The sequence below is a fragment of the Sus scrofa genome, chromosome 5 (assembly GCF_000003025.6).
Source record: "Sus scrofa isolate TJ Tabasco breed Duroc chromosome 5, Sscrofa11.1, whole genome shotgun sequence".
Classification (NCBI taxonomy): Eukaryota; Metazoa; Chordata; class Mammalia; order Artiodactyla; family Suidae; genus Sus; species Sus scrofa.
This window is the reverse complement of record NC_010447.5, coordinates 45,975,564-45,994,171: the sequence shown is the minus strand read 5'-3', so window position 1 is coordinate 45,994,171 and position 18,608 is coordinate 45,975,564. Positions and strand designations below refer to the sequence as shown.

Below are 18,608 nucleotides of genomic sequence, written 5' to 3'. Positions count from 1 at the left end.
TAGGAGATGAGATTGAAAAAATAATTCAGAGCCAGGCTGTGAGCAGGTTGTATAGCTTATTTACGGAGTGTAGATTTGCATCAGGAGGGCAATATTGAACTAGTAGCATTTTACTAGATGTTTGAAAAGGCACATTTCACAAGGAAACCATTCTCATACAATCAAGTGTGCTTTCATTAAAATGAACTGTTTATTGATTGATGGGCATATGTTTACTGGTTGTCTCTTATTTGCTTGGTGTTGTTGGATACGGAGGTTAATACCAAAGGGGGAAAATGCGATCTCTTCCACTGAGGAACAGTAGTTGAAGCAAGTTGGTTTAGTAATAAATATTATGAAAGTGTTATAATATTATAAATATTATGAAATATTATGAAGTTGTATAGTTTATTATTTATTTTTTAAATTTTTCTCTACTTATTTCTTTCTTATCCTTAAAGGCTTTAATTGATATCCATTTTGAGCCTTTTTTAAAAAATTGAGATAAAATTCACAGGTAACATCTTATTTTCGGGTGTACCACATAGTTTATATATATACTACAAAATGATCACCACAGTATTTCAAAATTAATATCCATCACTGCACATGGTTAATAAAAATTTTTTTCTTATAAAAACTTTTAAGGTCTGTCTTAGCAACTGTATTATACAGTATTACTAATTATAGTCACCATGCTATACATTGCATCCCTATGACTTACTTATTTTATAACTGGAAGTTTATACCTTTTGATCACCTTCACCCATCTTGCCACCCACCAACCCCAGCCTCCAAACAACACCAGTTGTTCTCTAGTTCTGTGAGTTCTCAGGTTTTTTTGTTCTTTATATTCCACATGTAAGTGAGATCATAAAGTATTTGTCTTTCTCTGTCTGACTAATTTCACTTAGCATCTAACTCCCTCAAGGTCCATCCATGTTGTTGTAAATGGCAGGATTTCCTTTTCTTTTTTAATGGCGTTGTATATATACATATGTGTATGTAACTTATCCATTCATTTGTCCTTGGACACTTAGGTCGTTTCCGTGTCTTAGCTATTATAAATAATGCCTCAGTGAACATGGGCGTGCAGATATCTTTTCAAGTCAGAGTTTTAATTTCCTTCAGATAAATACTCAGAAGTGAAACTGCTTTATGAAATGGTAGTCCTGTTTTTAATTTTTTGAGGAACCTCCATACTGTCAATTTACATTCCCATCAACAGTGTACAAAGGTTCTGTTTTCTCCACATCCTCACCAACACTTGTAATTTCTTGTCTTTTGGGTAACAGCCATTCTAACAGGTATGAGGTGGTATCTCATTGTGGTTTTGATTTGCATTTGCCTGATGATTAGTGATGTTGAGCACATTCTCAGGTGCTTGTCAGCCATCTGTATGTCTTCCTTGGAACACTATTCAAATCCTCTGCCAAAATGTTGTTATTTTTGCTGTTCGGTTGTATGAGTTCTTTACATATTTTGGATACTAATCCCTTCCCAGATATATCTCAGCCTCTTATTCTTCGTCTGACTCTTACTTTGCATAGATAGCGAGTTATACTTTTTTTTTGACTTCAGAAGTTGCCTTAGTCCATGTTCCATGGATTGTTTCTGTGTATGTTTTGTTCTTCTAACTAATCTTATAAGACTCTAATTAGCATGTGTCTGATCTTAATGTATTTTGTTCTTCAAAATATCTGGGTCAGTGCTAGATAAGAACACTAAGTGTTTAATAACAGCTATTGAAACTTTGTCTATTCTTTATTTATTTTTGCTTTTTAGGGCCGCATCCTCAGCACACAGAAGTCAGCACATGGAAGTTCCCAGACTAGAGGTCAAATTGGAGCTACAGCTACAGGCCTACACCACAGCCACAGCAACGACACATACCACAGCATCTGCGATTCATACCACAGCTCACAGCAACACCAGATCCTCGACCCACTGAGCAAGGCCGGGGATCAAACCCACATCCTCATGGATAGTAGTTGGATTCGTTTCTGCTGTGCCACAAATAGGATACACATAAATAGACTTTTGAAGTAGAAGGTTTTCAGTTATATAAAATGTAGTGTACTTGTTAGACATTAGCAATAATTAGCTTACTTGTGTAGCTTATTAATGAGCTATTAATGAAATTCTTAACAATTAATAATCAATAATTATGCCCAATTTTTAAGAAATATCTTTGCAGCCGTTTGAGATACTTAATTTTCCTGGATGTATGATTTGGGTTTATATGTAGATTAGGTTAGTTTTTCATTTGGTTGTGTTTTTTTCAAATATTTAAATGGAAAGAGTTCAGAATCTCTGGAGGTGAGATCCAAGCATATTGTATTCTAAAGGCTCTGTTGCTGAGCTCTGGATTGTGAATAATTTCCTGTCTTTGGGTATTTTAATAAAGAAACCAATTAGAAGGTCTAGCTCTTCTAAGACAGTTTATGTACATCCCTAGTGTCAGCACTGAGGCTATGGTATGGGAATTAGAATGAAAGGGACAAGAAAAAGGAAGGATTTGTACATCATTCATACATAGATTTTGGGGAGTTTGATGTGGTAGCCAATAGGCAGCTGTCCTTGAATGTGTTAGTGATACAATAAAGTGACATGTCTCATATCTCTTTGGCTTCACGCAAGGCTTCATTTTGTATCTGATGCTTTGGAGCCTATGCTACATTTAAAGGCCATTAGGAAAAATTCCCACCCAGTGGCTGAAGTCATGAATCTTAAGAGTTACACTGTTTTCTCCCCTTGCCCTCTCCCCTGATATCTAATAAGTCACCAGATCTTTTCAAGTTTTAGCTTTTAAATATCTCTTAAAAGTGTTTTCTCAGAGTTCCCATCGTGGCTCAGCGGAAACCAATCTGACTAGTATCCGTGAGGACGTAGGTTAGATCCCCAGCCTCGCTCACTGGGATAAGGATCCGGCGTTGCCTGAGCTGTGGTGTAGGTCACAGACACAGCTTGGATCTGGTGTTGCTGTGGCTGTGGCTGTGGCAGGTGGCTACAGCTCTGATTTGACCTCTTGCCTGGGAACTTCCATGTGCCCTAAAAAGACAAATAAATAAATAAAAAAACTGTTTTCTCTTTATCCCTACTGCTTCCCTCCTAGAATGGGTCTTCATCATTTTTTGCCTGAATATCTATAACAGCTTTATTGATTTTCCTGTCTCATCCCTCTTCCCTACTGCTGTTAAAGTCATGTTTGTTGTATCATATTCCTTTATAAAATCCTTCAGTGGTTCGCTGTTACCTAGGATAAAATCTAAATTCCTTAGTATTTCTGTTCACAGCAGTTTGCCACCTCATTACCAGCTACTCAGGGAATGTTGGTTATATATTCTATACCATAATGAACATAAGGTGTTCTTTCATAACTTTGCATATGCTGTTCTCTTTGCTTATAATCCTTATTTCAAATTGATCAGTTTTACAAATTCATGTGAATCCTTTAATACACCTCAGATGTAATCTCTTAAATGTTTGCTCCCATCCTTTGTCCCTCCTCCCTCCACCAGCTAGCCTTCCTTTCCTTGCTTTTATGGCATATAGTCAATGTCTGACATCTCACCATTCAGTAATTTTTTTAAAAAACTGATCTGCTCTTCCCTATTTTTTGTGACTTTCAAATAACTTGGATTTTTTTAAATGGTCAAACTGTTTTCCCTCATCTAGCACAATGGCTTACTTGTAATCATGCGAAGTGGAATATTACTGTGATTCATGTCCTAGGCTAAGTGAGTTGTAAATAAGATGGGAGAAGGTGACACATTTGTGTGCTTAGTGGAACAGATACTTCTTTGCCTTCTGTTACATCAGAATTCACTGATCATTGCGTGAGTAGCTATTGTGTTTTCCTTTTATTGAATTTATGCTTACAAAGAAAAAAATGATAGGTTCAAATTGTTCTTTTGTTCTTTTTGCCATGTCTCTATGTTCCTTGGAACATGTTCTACCACTCAGAAGCAGTATGATTTGGGGCAGATTATTTCATTGCTCTGGGCTTCAATTTCCTGATCTGTAAAACATATAGTAATAGTACTACCTCAGAAGGTTGTTGTCAAAGTTGAATGAGTTACTGTAAGGTGCTCACTCATCACATGGCTCTCTCCTCACTTTGGCCTTTATTCAGCCCTGAATGTACAAAGCTTGATCCTGCCGCCAGCCTTTGTGGATGCTACTTCCTCTCCTGAGATCTCAGTCTTGATCTGACTGGATCCTGTTCAACTCCAGGTTTCCTACTAGACTGGCAGTCCCAGGACAGCCCAGCACCTGGGACTGTGTGGAAAAGAGAACAGGATCGTGTGGAATGGAAGGTTGCTTCCTCTGGGGTTGTAGACAGAAAAGATTCTCTCATCATAGGCAGGGAAGAAAAGAGAAACCATTTATATGGATATGTATTATAAACACATAAATTAAATGGTGAAATTGGAAATGTCTGATAGTTGAGGTATTAAAATAGAAGTCCACAAACTAATCAAACTGCCTAAATGACCATCAAATTGAGCTTACATTAGTATTTTTAATTGCTCTCCCCCTTCCAATTTGAGTACACTACTGTTTATGCTTTAAAATTAATACATGCCAATTAAACTTCAAAAAAAGAAACTCAAAACAGTTGATCGCCATAATCCTGAGTGTGATTTCAAAAGCTAAAAATTTGGCAGTAAATTATTAGTCAAGGAACAAAATTATAAATAAGATGTACTCATAGCTATGCTTTACAAAAGTGAATTCAGAAGGACATGCACCAAGTATTACCAGTACTGATGGAGATTATCTTTGGGCAGTAAAATTATAGATGATTATTTTGTCTTTTACTTTTCAGTAATTTCTGTCTTTTCTGTGAAGATGTGTATAGAACTACAGCCTGGTGATACTATACCAGAATTCAGTGCATTTTATTTTTTAATTTTTTTTTATTTTCAAATTTTCTTATTATTATAGTTGATTTTTAATGTGCCTATTTTTAAAAGTCTTAAATGTAAAAAAAAATGAGCTATTTGTAGAAAAACAATGAAGTTAAAGAATAGTATTTTTTTGAAAAAGGAAACTGTTCCCAAAAAGGCCAATTTAAGTTACATAAGTGTAAAAATCTTATTTCAAAATTGTCATTTTAAGTATAACATCTTGGGAGTTCCCGATGTGGCTCAGTGGTTAACGAATCCAACTAGGAACCATGAGGTTGCAGATTTGATCCCTGGTCTTGCTCTATGGGTTAACGATCCGGCGTTGCTGTGAGCTGTGGTGTAGGTTGCAGACACGGCTCGGATCTGGCTTTGCTGTGGCTCTGGTGTAGGCCGGCGGCTACAGCTCTGATTGGACCCCCTAGCCTGGGAACCTCTGTATGCCATGGGAGCGGCCCTAGAAAAGGCAAAAAGACCAAAAAAAAAAAAAAAGTATAACATCTTAAAGATTCTGCGTATTTACAAATAATGCTGAGCCATTTAACTATAAAATTTCTAACTAGAATGTGTCATGTTTCTAGAAGTGTCTACTCTGTGTTTTAGTCCAAATTAATTAAATTTAATTATTTCCCAAGTTTTGTACTTGCCCTCTTTTTTCCTCATTCTGCACACTCTCCCAGGTGGTGCAAATTACTATATATATTCAACAACTCTAAGCTCTCTATCCTTGAGCCTCTCTTCTAAGCACCTGTATTAGTTGAGACCCCCCTTGTTGTGAGTCACAGAAATTCATGAGCTTAGACAGAAAAGATACTAGGATGAGGATGCTTAAAGGTCTCAGGAATGGATAGGAACAGGAAGTAGGACAGTGTGGGGGCTTTTAGTCTCTGGGCTCTATTGCTCTGTTGGTAACTGACTTACTCTTTTCTCTCTGGAGACTAATTTCCACTCCTTCAGTCTGTATATTAGAAAGCATAACTTTCACTATTTCAGAATTTATAGGACTGGCCATGCCAAGGGAAAGGAGAACAAAACTATAAACCAAACTAGGGAGTTCCATTGTGCCTCGGTAGAAACAAACCCGGCTAGTATCCATGAGGACTCAGTTTGTTCCCTGGCCTCACTCAGTGGGTTAAGGATCTAGTGCTGCTGTGAGCTGTGGTGTGGGTTGCAGACATGGCTCGAATCCCATGTTGCTGTGGCTGTGGTGTAGACTGGCAGCAACAGCTCTGATTCGACCCCTAGCCTGGGAACTTGCACATGCCATGGTTGTGGCCCTGAAAAAAAAAATTAATAACTGGATCTAGAGCCTTAATCACATTCTAATTTGACTTTTTTAAAAACTGTTGCATAGTTGGTATTGTATTCTTCCAGTAAGTATACGATATCTGATTGTTTATCTTTTTTAATTTAGCACCGTAGCTTTTTAAAGTTGGAAGTTATGGAAAAATTTTAGGTTTTTGCTAGTGAAAATTACATGTTTTTAGAGTACTAAATAATATCATCTTCACTGATCATGAAGAATTAGTGATCTAGACTTAATTTCCCCAAAATCTATTTTCTCAAGCTTTAAAAAAAAGGTTTAATTTTTATTTGTATAGGACATTGTCTTAGTCTGTTTAGGCTCTAACAGAACACCGCAGGCTAGGTCATTTATAAAAAACAAATGTCTTTCTCACAATTTTGGAAGCTGGGATGTCCCAGGATCAAAGCACCAGCAAATTTGGTGTCTAGTGAAGGTCTGCTTCCTGTTTTCATAAATCTTGCTATGTCCTTACAAGGTGAAAGGTCAAGAATGTTCTCCTGGGTCTCTTTTATAATGGCAGTGATCCCATTCAAGAGGGCTCATGACCTAATCACCTGCCAGCAACCCCCACCTTCAGTTACTATCACTTTGGTGATTTCATTTCAACATGAATTTTGGGGAGATGTAAACATTCAGTGTATAGCAGACATACAAGAGTTGTCTTCCCAGTTTTGGATTTGGTGGACTTTGTTAAATAGATCACCAGGAATCTTAGAGGGAGTTAATTAGTATAATATAAAAAAGAGGTTTCAGAATCTCTTAGTTTTGATTCCATAGTATTTATATGAGATAGATATATATGCTGCTCTGTCTTCGCAGTTACGAAATTTTATTGTAGCCAGACTTTTTAAAAAACTACCCAATGATTTATTAATTTCAGATATTGTGTTTATTGTTCATTCTTTATAGAAACCAATTCTTCATTGAAATTCTTTTCTCAAACTGTATTTCTATTCTTTTTCTTTACTTAATACTTCCTTTAAATCATAAAGTTCTTATTTGCTAACTTCATTTATCTGGATCATCTGAAGGTCTGCTTCTAATTGTTTGCTTTCCTTTGTTATTAGTTACAATTTTCTCTTCCTCAAATGTTTCAAGTGTCTAGTAGTTCTTTATTGCAAGCCAGAGGTTGTGAATAAAAGACATTGTGTATAAAAGACATTGTGTGTAGAAGCTCCAGTTGATGTCATTCATCAGAAAGAATTTCTTCTTTTTCCTCTTCTACAGAGAGGGTTAGGGGGCTCATCTTTTTCATCCAATCAGGATTGAGCTGGAGGAAGACTGGGTTGTAGTTTTTGTGAGATTTAATACATCTTTGACTTGTTTCTTTTCTCAGGCATAGCCTTCTAGGCTTTTGATTGGGAGCTTGATGAGTCTGTTTCCACATTTCTGAAAGTCCCTGAGTTGCTTGTGCCCTTCAGAAGTTTTGAATTTAGCTTGGAAATCACTAGCCCTTGCAGCAAAATCTAGCAGATGTCTTGAAGGGAGATGAGTTGTGTCTTTGAAATAGGACTTACCCCTCTTGGTAGGATTTTGGCTCTTAAACACTATGAGATTACAGCAGATTTCTCTCTTTTTTAGAAGCTTGATTCCGATTCTCCAGCTTCTTCCCATAAGTAATCCCAGAACGAAAACTAGTCAGTTTGGGGCTCTTCAATTCCAGTCTGTCTCAAAAGCCCTGGGTAAAAGCTTCAACCTTGCTTACTCTTTTCCCAAGTAGAGTCCTGCAAAGTCCAAGCACCAGCCTCATATAGAACTGGAAAATGGCTATGGGGAAGAGAATGGCTAGGGATTTTTAGAAGGACCCTCCTCATATCCTTGCAGCCTGGAATTTACATTCACCTAGTTCTTATTAATTCTGGCACTCTCTCATATCTTTAAGATTTATTTATTTTGATCAATTATCTGACTTTTTTTCCACTTGTAGCCAAAGCAAAGGTATACTGTGACCTATTACATCCTATTTGAAAATGGAAATCATAATGTAAAATTAAATGAAAAAATTTGGAGTTTCTTTCCGTCAAGGATTTTATATTTATACCTCTTAAATAAAAAATATTCTGAAGTGACAATCATTATATAAAATGTTAATACCTTTTTATCACTGATGAAGACTAGAAGATTATTTTGGAATTGCTTTTTTTTTTTTTTTTGTCTTCATTTTGAAGATATCTTATTAAGAAGACATTTTACAAAGGTTCAGGAACAGAAACAAGTGAGGGTGCAGTTCACAGGTGAGAGCTGGGTGCCATTACATCCCCTGTCTGAAGGTGCAGGGGAAGGAGGTACTGCAGAACCCGAGAGAGAGCCACCTGACAGGAACTGTGGGAAACCGCTGACCTCACTCTCCATCATTCTCTAGGTCCCTTGCTGGTGCTGCCTGTTGGCCAAACCTAACCAGAAGCCAGAGTTCAAGGCAGAGTTCAGTCCCAGTGAGGGATCCATTGGGATTGCTTCTTAACCTATCATTTAAACCCGCAACTCTTCCAGTTAGTACTCTTCTTTCTTTACTGACAAGCCTCATTTGGATGGCAGCCATCTGTCAAAAGGCAAATATAGTGGTAACAATTAGTTTTTCTTTTTCCTGCTTGAAAAAGTGAGAAATTCTAAAGATATTTGAAAGATCTTTTTTCATGTAACAGATTTTTTTTTTTTTCTTGAGACAGGTCTTTATAAGAGGTGAATACTGTCTTGTGTATTTGTGTGTATTTGCATTTTCTACATTTGATTAGCCATAAAAAGTCTGCACCCAAAGGAGACTGCAGGAAACCTGGAAATAATTCAGGTTTTTTTTTTTTTTAATTTTATTTTCCCACTGTACAGCAAGGGGGTCAGGTTATCCTTACATGTATACATTACAATTACATTTTTCCCCCACCCTTTCTTCTGTTGCAACATGAGTATCTAGACATAGTTCTCAATGCTATTCAGCAGGATCTCCTTGTAAATCTATTCTCGGTTGTGTCTGATAAGCCCAAGCTCCCGATCCCTCCCACTCCCTCCCCCTCCCATCAGGCAACCACAAGTCTCTTCTCCAAGTCCATGATTTTCTTTTCTGAGGAGATGTTCATTTGTGCTGGATATTAGATTCCAGTTATAAGTGATATCATATGGTATTTGTCTTTATCTTTCTGGCTCATTTCACTCAGGATGAGATTCTCTAGTTCCATCCATGTTGCTGCAAATGGCATTATGTCATTCTTTTTTATGGCTGAATAGTATTCCATTGTGTACATATACCACATCTTCCTAATCCAATCATCTGTTGATGGACATTTGGGTTGTTTCCATGTCCTGGCTATTGTGAATAGTGCTGCAATGAACATGCGGGTGCATGTGTCTCTTTTAAGTAGAGCTTTGTCCGGATAGATGCCCAAGAGTGGGATTGCGGGGTCATATGGAAGTTCTATGTATAGATTTCTAAGGTATCGCCAAACTGTTCTCCATAGTGGCTGTACCAGTTTACATTCCCACCAGCAGTGCAGGAGGGTTCCCTTTTCTCCACAGCCCCTCCAGCACTTGTTATTTGTGGATTTATTAATGATGGCCATTCTGACTGGTGTGAGGTGGTATCTCATGGTAGTTTTGAGTTGCATTTCTCTTATAATCAGCGATGTTGAGCATTTTTTCATGTGTTTGTTGGCCATCTGTATATCTTCTTTGGAGAAATGTCTATTCAGGTCTTTTGCCCATTTTTCCATTGACTGATTGGTTTTTTTGCTGTTGAGTTGTTTAAGTTGCTTATATATTCTAGAGATTAAGCCCCACTTTTCCATTGGTTGATTGGTATTTTTGCTGTTGGGTTGTATAAGTTGCTTATATATTCTAGAGATTAAGCCCTTGTCAGTTGCATCATTTGAAACTATTTTCTCCCATTCTGTAAGTTGTCTTTTTGTTTTCTTTTGGGTTTCCTTTGCTGTGCAAAAGCTTTTCAGTTTGATGAGGTCCCATGGGTTTATTTTTGCTCTCGTTTCTATTGCTTTGGGAGACTGACCTGAGAAAATATTCATGATGTTGATGTCAGAGAGTGTTTTGCCTATGTTTTCTTCTAGGAGTTTGATGGTGTCCTGTCGTATATTTAAGTCTTTCAGCCATTTTGAGTTTATTTTTGTGCATGGTGTGAGGGTGTGTTCTAGTTTCATTGCTTTGCATGCAGCTGTCCAGGTTTCCCAGCAATGCTTGCTGAATAGACTTTCTTTTTCCCATTTTATGTTCTTGCCTCCCTTGTCAAAGATTAATTGACCATAGGTGTCGGTTTATTTCCGGGTTCTCTATTCTGTTCCATTGGTCTGTCTGTCTGTTTTGATACCAGTACCACACTGTTTTGATGACTGTGGCTTTGTAGTATTTCTTGAAGTCTGGGAGAGTTATGCCTCCTGCTTGGTTTTTGTTTCTCAGGATTGCTTTGGCAATTCTGGGTCTTTTGTGGTTCCATATAAATGTTTGGATTGTTTGTTCTAGTTCTGTGAAAAATGTCATGGGTAATTTGATAGGGATTGCATTGAATCTGTAGATTGCTTTGGGTAGTATGGCCATTTTTACAATATTGATTTTCCCAATCCAGGAACATGGAATGTCTTTCCATTTCTTTCCATCTTCTTTGATTTCTTTGATTAAAGTTTTGTAGTTCTCGGCATATAGGTCCTTTACCTCCTTGGTCAGGTGTATTCCGAGGTATTTGATTTTGTGAGGTGCAATTTTAAAAGGTATCGTATTTTTGTATTCCTTTTCTAATATTTCATTGCTGGTATACAGAAATGCAACTGACTTCTGAATGTTAATCTTATATCCTGCCACTTTGCTGAATTTATTAATCAGTTCAAGTAGTTTTTGGGTTGAGTCCTTAGGGTTTTCTAGGTATAGTATCATGTCATCTGCATACAGTGACAGTTTGATCTCTTCTCTTCCTATATGGATGCCTTTTATTTGTTTTGTTTGTCTAATTGCTGTGGCTAAGACTTCCAAAACTATGTTGAAGAGCAGTGGTGAGCGTGGGCATCCCTGTCTTGTTCCAGATTGGAGTGAGAAGGCTTTCAGTTTTTCCCCATTGAGGATTATATTTGCTGTGGGTTTATCATAAATGGCTTTGATTATATTCAGGAATGTTTCCTCTATACCCACTTTGGCGAGGGTCTTGATCATGAATGGATGTTGGACTTTGTCAAATGCTTTTTCTGCATCTATTGAGATGATCATATGATTTTTGACTTTTTTTTTTGTTAATGTGGTGTATGATGCTGATTGATTTGCATATGTTGAACCATCCTTGTGAACCTGGGATGGACCCAACCTGGTCATGGTGTATAATTTTTTTGATATGTTGTTGGATTCGGTTGGCTAAGATTTTGTTGAGAATTTTTGCATCTATATTCATCAATGATATTGGCCGATAGTTTTCTGTTTTGGTGGTATCTCTGTCTGGTTTTGGAATGAGGGTGATGGTGGCCTCATAGAATGTCTTTGGGAGTATTCCTTCTTCTTCAACCTTTTGAAAGAGTTGAAGGAGGATGGGCACCAATTCCTCTTTATACGTTTGATAAAATTCACCTGTGAAGCCATCTGGTCCTGGACTTTTATTTGTAGGGAGTGATTTTATGACCTCTTCAATTTCATTTCTAGTGATCGGTCTGTTCAGTTGGTCTGTTTCTGCTTGATTCAGTTTTGGCAAGCTGTAAGATTCTAGAAAATTGTCCATTTCTTCCAGATTGTCAAACTTGTTGCCGTATAGTTGTTCATAGTATTCTCTTATGGTTTTTTGTATTTCTGCTGTATCCGTTGTGATTTCTCCTTTTTCATTTCTGATTTTGGTTATTTGGGTTCTTTCTCTCCTCTTTTTAGTGAGTCTGGCCAGGGGTTTGTCAATTTTGTTTACCTTTTCAAAGAACCAGTTCTTGGTTTTATTAATTTTCTCTATTGTTTTTTGAGTCTCTATTTTGTTGATTTCTTCTTTGATCTTTATAATTTCCTTCCTTCCGCTGACTTTAGGACTTTTTTGTTCTTTTTCTAATTCATTTAGGTGGAGGGTTAAGTTGTCAATTTGGGATCTTTCTTCTTTTTTGAGAAAGGCCTGTATTGCTATAAATTTCCCTCTGAGCACTGCTTTCGCAGCATCCCATAGATTTTGAGAGGTTGTGTCTTCATTATCATTTGTTTCAAGGTAGTTTTTAATTTCCTTCTTGATTTCCTCATTGACCTATTGGTTTTTTAGTAGCATGTTGTTTAGTCTCCATGTAGTAGGTTTTTTCTCTTTGCTTTTCCCATGGTTGATTTCTAATTTCATGGCATTGTGGTCAGAGAAGATACTTGAGATAATTTCTATGCTCCTAAATTTATTGAGGTTAGCTTTGTGTCCCAATATGTGGTCGATTCTTGAGAATGTTCCATGAGCATTTGAGAAGAATGTGTATTCTGCTTTTTTTGGATGTGGTGTCCTGAAGATATCAATTAAGTCTAACTTTTCTATTGTTTCCTTTAGAATCTCTGTTGCTTTATTGGTTTTCTGTCTAGGGGATCTGTCCATTGATGTGAGGGGGGGTATTAAGGTCTCCTACTATGATTGTATTCTCATCAATATCTCCCTTTTTGTCTGTTAATATTTGTTGTATGTATCTTGGTGCTCCTGTATTTGGGGCATATATGTTGATGATAGTAACATCCTCTCCTTGGATGGATCCCTTAATCATTAAATAGTGTCCTTCTTTGTCTTTCTTTAATGTGTTTTGTTTTAAAGTCTATTTTGTCTGATATGAGTGTTGCAACTCCTGCTTTTCTGTCATGTCTATTGGCGTGAAATATTTTTCCCCACCCTTTCACTTTCAATCTATATGTATCCTTTGTCCTAAGGTGAATTTCTTGTAGGCAGCATATTGAAGGTTTTTGCCTTTTTATCCACTCAGCCACTCTGTGTCTTTTGATTGGGGCATTCAGTCCATTGACATTTAAGGTGATAATTGATAGATGATTATTTATTGCCATTTGAACCTCGTGTTCCAGTTGATTCTATGGTTCTCCATTCTTCCTTTCTTTTTTTTTGGTTGGATGGTCTCCTGTTATTATCTGCTTGAGTGTTTTGTTGTTGTTTTTTTTTTTCATTTTTTGCGAATGCAATATTTGGTTTTGTTTTTTAAGTATGCCAACCCTGTCCTATAATTGTGTGTTTTAGCCTGATCGGTCCTGTAAGTTCAAACACTTCATTACTATATTAAAATTAAGAAGAGAAACATACAAACAAACAAACAAAAAGGGTTATTTATTTCCTAACATCCCTTGCCCACATTTTATGATTTTGATGACTCTTTTTTCTTTTTTTCTTTTTAATTTTATTTTGTTTGAAGCATGTTCGTGATTAAATCTGTATGCTGGCTTATTTGAGTGACTGCTCTCTGATTGCGATTTCTTCAGTCCTAGTTCTTCCTCTTCTTCTTCTTTTTTTTTTTTTTTTCTTTTCTTTTTTCTTCCCTTTCCTTCCTTTCTTTTTGGTTTAGAGAAGCCCTTTCAGTATTTCTTTTAACCTGGGTTTTGTGTTGCCGTATTCTTTTAGTTTTTGTGTGTTGGAAAAAATTTTTATTTCCCCTTCTATTTTAAATGATATTCTTGCTGGATAGAGTATTCTAGGTTGCATATTTTTTCCTTTGAGCACTTTAAATATCTCTTGCCATTCCCTCCTGGCCTGTAGTGTTTCTGTAGAGAAATCAGCTGATAATCTTATGGGGGTTCCCTTGTAGGTAACATTCTGCTTTTCTCTTGCTGCCTTTAGGATCCTCTCTTTATCACTAACTTTTGCCATTTTTATTATGATGTGTCTTGGTGTGGGTCTATTTGGGTTCAATTTGTTTGGGGCCCTCTGTGCTTCCTGTATCTTGAACCCAGTATCCTTTAGATTGGGAAGTTTCCAGTGATAATTTCTTCAAATACATTTTAATTCAGTTATTTTTAAGCACTGAGAAGATTAATCAGTGATAACATTTATCAAGAAGACGAGAAGTAATAAGCATCATGAAAAATATCACAGTCCTATAATTTTGTGGATGGAATAATATGGCAGAACATTTGGACCCTTGTGTGTGTTTGTGTTTGCCTGTAAATTTTCACTTTACTGCTTGATAGCAGTGGTGCTGCCCTTGACTTAGAAACGTAGATTTTGGAGGTAGCCAAGTGAGGGTTTGAACCCCACTCTTCCTTACTCTTAATGAGTTGTGATATTAACAACAAACACCTACCTAGTATTTACTTTGAGCCAGGGACTCTAAGTATGTAGCCCTTCTTTATTCTTTTAATCCTTAGTAGAGTTCTGGGGAATCAGTTCTTATAGAAATACAAGCCTGTCACCGTAGTAAGTGATTAAGCTAGAATTTAAACACAGTTCTATAAAACATCGAAGTGCATGGTAAATCCTGCGCCTGTTCCTGTTTGACCTTGGGGGAATCACAGGTATATAGCCCTCTACCAGTAATTCTGAAAGGAAAAAAGCTTGGAAATCGCTAGTCTTTTCATAACTTACTTGGTGGCAAAATAAAATCTGAATGGCTAGGGAGCTATTTGTATCCTTTGTCTATCCTATTTAGTGTGATTATTCATTCATGGGGCTAGAAGAGTAGTAATATGTTTATTTGGGGGATGCTGCTGTGGTCCTCTGAAGATGTTACAAAATTTATAGTGTGTGTGCTGCATTGCTTTCTAAGTTAAAATACAAAAAATTCTGGTAACATTCCTAGGTGACTGTGGCCCTATATTTAACTTCTGTAATATTTAGTTTTTTTATCTGTAGAAATATAAGATCTAATCCAATAGGTCTTAATAGGAATTATATTAAATAATATATGCATATACGGACTTGAGGTACCTGGTATACAGTAAGTATTCAGTTTTATAATCTTGTGCATAATTTGGATCCCAAAGGTAGAGTATATGAGAAACGTGATTTTTGTTTCGCTTGCAGCTGAAGCCCAGAGCTGCGTTGAATCTGTATAGGGTTAGTCAGAAACCATACTTATTATAGAATGTAGTGACTTTTCCTTACCAATGGACTATTTAGAACAGCAGTAAATGTACATGTACATTATCCTGTAGTTGAGGATTTCCCAACCTTTTTCATGTCATTGCACACAGAAAATTCTTTGTAAGTGAAGGAAGAGGTTGCGTGTGGCTAGTGCCTAGGAAATCAGCATCATGACACACCCATACACACACCTTGGCAGACCAACATAGAATTGTACATACCAAATATAAGGGGAAGGTTGGTTGGTTGGTTTGTTTGTTTAGGGCTACATCTGAGGCATATGGCAGTTCCCAGGCTAGGGGTCAAATCGGAGCTGTGGCTGCAGGCCTACACCAGAGTCACAGCAACACAGGATCAGAGCTACGTCTACGACCTACGCCACAGCAGACTGCAATGCCAGATCCTTAACCCACTGTTCGAGGCCAGGGACCAAACCTGCGTCCTCATGGATGCTAGTCAGATTCATTTCCACTGAGCCACAACGGGATCACCAAGGGAGAGATTTTTAAATGTTGAAAATTGTTAGTGGATTTGCTTTCATTATCTCCTCTGTTTACACATCTATTTCAGACCAGTTAAGAAAATCTAGATAAACCTAAGTAAAACATAATTTTTTAAACATTAAAGCTCTTAATTGCTTGTATTTGTTGACCTCTTTTTTTTTTTTTTTTTTTTTTTTTTTATTTTCCCACTGTACAACAAGGGGGTCAGGTTATCCTTACATGTATACATTACAATTACATTTTTTCCCCCACCCTTTCTTCTGTTGCAACATGAGTATCTAGACATAGTTCTCAATGCTATTCAGCAGGATCTCCTTGTAAATCTATTCTAGGTTGTGTCTGATAAGCCCAAGCTCCCGATCCCTCCCACTCCCTCCCCCTCCCATCAGGCAACCACAAGTCTCTTCTCCAAGTCCATGATTTTCTTTTCTGAGGAGATGTTCATTTGTGCTGGATATTAGATTCCAGTTATAAGTGATATCATATGGTATTTGTCTTTGTCTTTCTGGCTCATTTCACTCAGGATGAGATTCTCTAGTTCCATCCATGTTGCTGCAAATGGCATTATGTCATCCTTTTTTATGGCTGAGTAGTATTCCATTGTGTACATATACCACATCTTCCTAATCCAATCATCTGTTGATGGACATTTGGGTTGTTTCCATGTCCTGGCTATTGTGAATAGTGCTGCAATGAACATGCGGGTGCATGTGTCTCTTTTAAGTAGAGCTTTGTCTGGATAGATGCCCAAGAGTGGGATTGCGGGGTCATATGGAAGTTCTATGTATAGATTTCTAAGGTATCGCCAAACTGTTCTCCATAGTGGCTGTACCAGTTTACATTCCCACCAGCAGTGCAGGAGGGTTCCCTTTTCTCCACAGCCCCTCCAGCACTTGTTATTTGTGGATTTATTAATGATGGCCATTCTGACTGGTGTGAGGTGGTATCTCATGGTAGTTTTGAGTTGCATTTCTCTTATAATCAGCGATGTTGAGCATTTTTTCATGTGTTTGTTGGCCATCTGTATATCTTCTTTGGAGAAATGTCTATTCAGGTCTTTTGCCCATTTTTCCATTGACTGATTGGTTTTTTTGCTGTTGAGTTGTTTAAGTTGCTTATATATTCTAGAGATTAAGCCCCACTTTTCCATTGGTTGATTGGTATTTTTGCTGTTGGGTTGTATAAGTTGCTTATATATTCTAGAGATTAAGCCCTTGTCAGTTGCATCATTTGAAACTATTTTCTCCCATTCTGTAAGTTGTCTTTTTGTTTTCTTTTGGGTTTCCTTTGCTGTGCAAAAGCTTTTCAGTTTGATGAGGTCCCATGGGTTTATTTTTGCTCTCGTTTCTATTGCTTTGGGAGACTGACCTGAGAAAATATTCATGATGTTGATGTCAGAGAGTGTTTTGCCTATGTTTTCTTCTAGGAGTTTGATGGTGTCCTGTCGTATATTTAAGTCTTTCAGCCATTTTGAGTTTATTTTTGTGCATGGTGTGAGGGTGTGTTCTAGTTTCATTGCTTTGCATGCAGCTGTCCAGGTTTCCCAGCAATGCTTGCTGAATAGACTTTCTTTTTCCTATTTTATGTTCTTGCCTCCCTTGTCAAAGATTAATTGACCATAGGTGTCGGTTTATTTCCGGGTTCTCTATTCTGTTCCATTGGTCTGTCTGTCTGTTTTGATACCAGTACCACACTGTTTTGATGACTGTGGCTTTGTAGTATTTCTTGAAGTCTGGGAGAGTTATGCCTCCTGCTTGGTTTTTGTTTCTCAGGATTGCTTTGGCAATTCTGGGTCTTTTGTGGTTCCATATAAATGTTTGGATTGTTTGTTCTAGTTCTGTGAAAAATGTCATGGGTAATTTGATAGGGATGGCATTGAATCTGTAGATTGCTTTGGGTAGTATGGCCATTTTCACAATATTGATTTTTCCAATCCAGGAACATGGAATATCTTTCCACTTCTTTACATCTTCTTTGTGTTGACCTCTTTAATTAAGTATACTTCCCTTGTAAGTTAGAATTATGAAGAAACTATGACGTTGTCTTGAACATTTCAAGCATTGGTAAGAGTAGATAAGTCTGATGATGTATTTAATTTAAGACATTTATTTTTTTAAGGACCGGGCATTTATTCCTTCATATATTACAGTAAAAAATAGAGTAATTTTGTCACTTACTTTTTAAAAATGTACAGATTCAAAGTTTGGCTGTTCAAAGTTATTTGCAACAAGGCTGTGGGGATTGGGGCACAAGAAGTTACGTCACATTATCCCTGCCCCTCTGTGAAGCCTAAAGCATCCCTTCGTACAGAGTTGATTCTCATAGAACATAAGTTGGACATTGTCCTCAAACATAAATTCAGTGTAGCGAGTGGGGGCAGACATAGGGGAGCTGTGAGTATTGAGACCCTACTTTATCTGAGGAATTTGGGATCTGAGGAAACACCCTGCATCCTCTTTGTATCTCCTGAAAGGGCATACAGTTTGAAGGATTAAAGGAGAGTTCCTTCTTGTGTGTCTCTGTGGTGGGGGGGCAGCTCCCTGGGCTTTAGGGATCTGGTGGGGTTTGCTGAGGCAGTGTCATCCCCAGTGGCTAGTTTCCCTTTGGTGGGGCTCCTCCTTATCCTTGGAGGGTCAGATGCCTGGTGCCTTTCTCTTCGTGGGCAATGGGGGTGGGAGTAGGAGGGCAGCGTGAGTGAAAACTTTGCCTCCTTCTTGGTGCTTCCTTGGCTCTGAGGAGCCTTGGCGCTCTGTCTGCTCCAGCTGAGGTCTGTTTCAAGAGGAGTTTCCAGAGTTAAAATATTTCTGACAGCCTTACAAATCCACTTCAGTTTTAATACTTTAAAAACTTTATAATTTGGGGGCTTTACCACCTTCAGAAGTTGTAAGGCTAATGGATCATTCCATAATAGC

General features: G+C 37.5%; 1 protein-coding gene across 1 annotated transcript in view; it reads left to right on the top strand.

Annotated features, from left to right (window-relative positions):
• MRPS35 (mitochondrial ribosomal protein S35) overlaps nt 1–18,608 on the top strand; it is a 49,306-nt gene that overhangs the window by 28,832 nt on the left and 1,866 nt on the right.